Source organism: Lacerta agilis, chromosome 2 (assembly GCF_009819535.1).
Source record: "Lacerta agilis isolate rLacAgi1 chromosome 2, rLacAgi1.pri, whole genome shotgun sequence".
In the NCBI taxonomy this organism is placed as follows: Eukaryota; Metazoa; Chordata; class Lepidosauria; order Squamata; family Lacertidae; genus Lacerta; species Lacerta agilis.
The window spans coordinates 65,818,767-65,824,766 of record NC_046313.1 but is presented as its reverse complement, the minus strand read 5'-3'; positions in this window follow the sequence as shown (position 1 = coordinate 65,824,766).

Below are 6,000 nucleotides of genomic sequence, written 5' to 3'. Positions count from 1 at the left end.
TGAATCAGCCATCTGGCTCTGGGAAACAGATATTTACTCCGATCCCACTGCTGGTCAGATGCCAGCCACTGAAAAGTGGGTTTCCGCTGGCCAGCCACAGGGAGCAAAGCTCTGGGGATATTTGGCTTTTGGGGGGGACCCCTTGTTTCCTGCATGAAATGACAGCCATTGGGTGTTTGTGATGCTCCCCCAGCTGTGTTTCCTCCACTATTTAGAGTTGTAGTCAGGAGAGGATCCAGTATTTCAGGTGTGTGTATAGGGTTGGGGGAAAAGTTGTGCCTGGAGCCAGCTACTTTGGGGGATCTCTGGCTTTACCTATTTATCTACTTGCACTTTGGCATGCTTTCGAACTGCTAGGTTGGCAGGAGCTGGGACCGAGCAACAGGAGCTCACCCCGTCACGGGGATTCGAACTGCCAACCTTCTGATCGGCAAGCCCTAGGCTCTGTGGTTTAGACCACAGCGCCACCCGCGTCCCATATCTCTTATTCTAGTTTGTAGCAACAAAATTAAAAATTAAAAAAATCCTTCCAGTAGCACCTTAGAGACCAACTGAGTTTGTTCTTGGTATGAGCTTTCGTGTGCATGCACACTTCTTCAGATACCTGAAGAAAGCTCATACCAAGAACAAACTTAGTTGGTCTCTAAGGTGCTACTGGAAGGAATTTTTTTTTTTTTTTTTGTTTTGACTATGGCCGACCAACACAGCTACTTACCTGTAACTAGTTTGTAGCAATTAGTTCCACAGGTTGCTTTCCTATCAACCTGCCTCTTTCATGTTTTCAAGTGATCCTATGGTTGGCTAATGTAAGAACCAAGCCTCAAATTCCCAGCAGATATGAATTAACAATGATGAACACCACTCTCTTACCACACATACATACACATCAATGCGGGAACGGGACTGCATAGTTAGTCCCCCTAACTTTACTTATTATCTAACTATACAGACAAATGAATAGCTCACATAAAAACATCTTCCCAGAAAACAGCAACTCAAGGGTGGTGGCAAGGCAGGAAGGTTTCCATGGAGACAGGTCCTATTAATCCTGTTAGTAATCTACCCCAGTTCCAGCAGCTTAGAAGGGGGCAGCTGGTGCCTGGCTGTTATCAGCTTGGCACTTTTTCCCTGACAGAGCCTTGGTGGGTTCTGTTCTCATGTATTGACTGCCCACTTGGGTACCACGGTGCAGAAAGGCCTGATAATAAAATGCTTGTCTCTTTAAAAATTGCAATGTACCTGGCACCATGGGTCAGCCTCCCCATTTTACATCTGTTTATCTGCCACAAGCATCTTCCATGTGCACAGATCAAAATTTCCTGATGTTTCTAGTCTACCTATCAGGACACAGGAGCAGATTGGAAATATCTCCCAGGTTTCATCTTCCACTTCCACCTTCCAAGCAGTGCTGAAAGGTGCAAGTGGCTCATCTTCTGTGTATACCAGTGTGTTGGACATGCAATGTCCCCCAAGTGTCAAAGCTCTGTCCTAGATATGGGCCAAACCCATGTAGCCATACCTTCTTTCCCAATTAACCCCCACCCTGATTCCACAGGGTTGGAAAATGGGGGTTGTTCCTTGTACTGAACATCATGGGTGATCCTTTCAAGGCACCTCGGGCGTCTTCACAAGCATGTCCTATGAAGCAGGTCACACGCAGCAGAAGGCAAATAAGGTAGAGTGTGATGCTGGCATTCAAAAAATTGCTTTGACTTTTTACACTGATTTTAGATTACCACCAATAAAGCAGGCAATGCAGCAGCTGTAGCTTCCTTTGACCGTTCGTACTCTAAGCAACTATCCACCACAACCACCTGCGTAGCAAGTAACGATTCCAGGTGTGCTGCACGTCAGGTTAGTTGATGTGGGGAGACCCCCCCGACTCACTGACGTGGTCCAAAGGAAAGCACAGCAATACATTTGGCACCAGCCTGGCTGCAGGAGTTTCTGGAAGGAGGCATACAAGGCTGCATCCAACCGCCTTAGGGACTCCACTCTGAATTTGTGTAGGGTTTACTCCTCAGCCTTTCCTTCTCCTGAAGATATTCCACAAGGCAGTGGAGGTTTAGGGATCAGAATTTTCCGTTTCCTAGATGGGCTATCTTCCCAGATTGATGAGCCCCATCTGTCCCTTGCTTCCCTCTGTAATAAACTACTGTAATAAACCTACTACAGCATGTGCAGAAACCGCCTTCTTGACTGTTGGACCCACTATTGGTCTCGTTCACTCAATTTGCTAGAGGCTTCTTCGTATGTAGGTCCTTAACTCACTAAGGTTTTGAGACCCATTGGCTACCCTCATCTGTTTTTGCTGACCAGTCAAAGCTATTTCCCAGGGTGTGATCGCTGTCACATGCTGACTGCTTCTATGAGCCACAGAGCAAGGTGGGGACCAAAGATGGGCGAACTACCCCAGAAAGAGCATGACGTGCCTCCCACCAGCAATGGCTCCCTATTCTATTTCTCCCTCTCTGAGGATATTTATCAGAGCCGTCTCATCCATAGAGGCCGGTGGCGCGGCGCGCCAGGGCGCAGGGCACCCCAGGGGCGCCCCCGCGAGCCCACCGGCATCCCGGGCTCCCCCTCCCCAACCCGCCCCCGCCCCCACGGGCAGGCGGGCACTCGCGCGCCGGCGGGCGGGCGGGCTGTAAGCCGCCCGCCCTCGCCTCCCGGAGCCCCAGCTGGAGCGCTGAAGCGGCGCGGGGCTTTGCGCGACCTTCCAGCCCTCCAGCTGGGGCTCTGGGAGGCGAGGGCGGCCGGCTTGCAGCCCGCCCGCCCTCCCGCCGGTGCGCGAGCGCCCGCCCACCCGCCCCTCATCCTCCGCCCGCCGGAGCGTGGGCGCCCCCTCCAACGCCACGCCTCTCATCCCCGCTCGCCCACCCCCCCTCCCGAGGGGCGGCCAGCGCGGGAGGGAGGCGGGCGGAGAGGCGGCAGGCTGGGGGCGCCGAGGGATCGCTGCGCCAGGGCGGCTGATCCCTCTAAGACGGGCCTGATATTTATGTATCTTTTTGTTGCAGGAAGTTCTGTCACTGAAGAAAAAATAGACCCAGACCAACTGCTCTGCTCTGGGGGTTTTGAGTGCCCCTCAAAAGCAGTGTTTGGGCAAGATCTGCTTCCTCTTTGAAGCCTGGTGTGTTGGGAATAAATGACCCTACATCCCAGCAATAGGGAAGGGCCTCAACGGGGGGTTGCATTCAAATTCTTGTGTCAGTAAGCCCCTCCCACTCTGCATCTCTGAGCAGCAGCCAGCTGGCCTAGGGGACAATAGGACTGGAAATGGCTTTGATGTCTGAATGGAGGGATGGGCCCCCAGGGAGCTGTATAGTTAATGATTGTGCAAGGAGGTAGGAAGAGCAATATGTTCTCAGGATGTTTCTTGGGTGCCCCTTGACCCTCTTGTTATTCTCACACCCCCTCCTTACTCTCTGCGATTTCCCTGTAGAGGTGTCAGTTTGGAGAAAAAGATGTCCTGAGCTGAGCCTTCCTGCCATCTCAAAGCTGGAGACAGGAAATTTTCACTGCACTAACGGAGCTCTTCTTTGGACTTCAGTCCTAGGCAGAGGTGGATTTAGGGGACTGCGACTGGTTGCACTGCCCTGGGCACTGTGCCTAGGGGGTGCTGCAGGGTACCGTAAATGTGACATAGTGAATTGAGCAGAAAGGAAGGCGAGAGGCAAAGGGTGCTGAATTCTGGCCTCACACAGGGTGCTACTGAAATTTGAAAGACCCAAGTCTAGCCCTGACCTATGTTTCTAAAAGTTCTGAAAGTTTAATGCCCCCATTTGGGATGGGGGAGAAACTGAATTCAGTTTGCACTTAAAGGTGAAACTATCAGACGTGCACTTTCTGAAACAGTTCACACACCGGAAGAAAATTCACACTTCTCCAAATTTTGCAATGCTGTTCTTTAGCCAAGTAGTGTAATAAAGAAATGCATGTACCAGGGTGATATGTGAACAAAAATGCTTGCATTGATGAAAATAACTTATAAAAATGCACTGTAGTAAGCAGTGTTATTTTCCTAGAAAAAGAGGTTCCAGAACTCACCACGAACTCCTTCCTCATTCTCTTAGAATGGCAATGGTGCCCACCTGAGAGGTGCAGGTCAAGTCCAGAGCAAAACTTCTTTTCAGAAGGTTAATTCTAACATCAAAGGTGGATATAGGGGAGCGCAACCTGTTCGCAAAGGTGGATATAGGGGAGCGCAACATCAAAGGTGGATATAGGGGAGCGCAACCTGTTTGCTGCTGGAAGTGCAAAGGGACAGGCTGTAGTACAGAGGGGAAACTTTGCTCTCCCAGATGTTACTAATCATGCTTGGCCATTGACCATGCTTGCTGGGGCTGATGGGAATTGTAGTGCAGCAACATCTGGAAGGCCAAATGTTCCGTACACCTATTGTAGTAGCTTTGCCACGGGTGCAGTATGTCCCTATTTCTATAGGTGTGACAAAAGGCAACCCAGAACTGAGGGCTCGTCCACATTTCCACTTTCCCTGGGGAAACCTGATGTTTGCTGCCAAGTCAGAGCAAACATCAATCAGGTTTTCTCTGCCCTGATTTAGAGCTAAAGAGCAGTTTATGAGGGGGAAGCAGAGGGGCAAATGCAAAACCGCTCACACCTATGACTAGAAAGCACAGGAGAAGCTGAAAACTACTTGGACCCGTGCTTTCTAGGCACAGAACCAGCAGAAGTGTGGACCCTGAGGGATCAGGAGCTGAGCTGATACGGAACCTGTTTGTGGAAAATTTCCATCCTGGCTCAGCAGATGAATGTAGCCAAGCTGCAACTAAGGCCTTGGAGATGGGGGAAGAGGGGGCACTGAGAGGATTAGGGGACAGAGGAGGGTGAATCTGCTCATGAGCTAGGATGGGAATCTTAAGCAATCCTGAGAGAGCCAGGCTGGCCGGACTGCTTGGCTCAGACACGCAGAGGCCAGAGGCTGACTAATTTCCCCAGCTTTGTGGCTCAAAATAGAAAAACTTGAAACATTGACCCTTCACCCATCTAAAAACAGCTGTTGGCGCCATGGGAGCTGGATTCCACAAGGCACGGGGCCCAGCTCCAAACTTCTGCACTCCCTTTAGCTTCCAAGCCCAGTGATGCTGTGCGATAAGGAGCCAGGCCCAGAACCATCAGGCACCAGTTCTCAAGGAGATGCTGGGCCAAACATCCATCATAGCTGTGGTCTGGCAGAGGCTCGTGAGGGGTGGGGGAGCGGGTTTGATGGTCTCCACTCTCTTCCTGTGGCTCTGAATAGGCTCTGCAGCCAGCATTCCTCTGTAACATTTCCAGCGCTCAGGAACACTGATCGAGGCTGGAGGCACGCTGCAGTTTCCCGCCCCCACCCTGACCCAAGAGTTGGAAGTGGCTTGAAAAATGGGTTGCTACTGCTGATTTGTTGCCCCTGAAAATAGGTTCTGGAGAGTTTCCCCCAGTTTTTAAAGCCCGTTTGATTGGAGCAACACAGGAGTGGGGTGGATCTATCCATGGAAAATGATGCATCTTTCATGCTGCTTTCAGCTCTTTGCAGGAGGACTACAGCTCAGTAGTAAAGTACGTGCAAAATTGTAAGCCCTGGCTGCTCGTGGTCTCCTAGCTACTCCACCTAGGGTACCTTGAGCCACACAGGATAATGCTGGCAGTACCAGGGATTCAGGGGGCAATCTGAGAAAACAGCCACAAAGTCACAGGTGGAGAGGTACTGTCAAAGCGGCTGAGTTGATTTTAATGCCAGACAGATCCTTGGAAGGTGTTGAAAACAGACTGTCCTATAATTGTGTCTGTAAAGAGACTTTGGGCCTCCTCCACAGGTTTAGACAACAGACAGCAGACTGCTGCCTTGATGGGATGGCCCTGTGTGAACTTCACTTTCACAATATTGATATGATTTGTTGGCGAGCCCAGGATAGCCTGTCCTAGCATAGAGTAGCACTGCCACATCTTTATAGAGTTTTCATAGAATCAGAATTGTAGAGCTTGTCTAGTGCAACTCCTTGT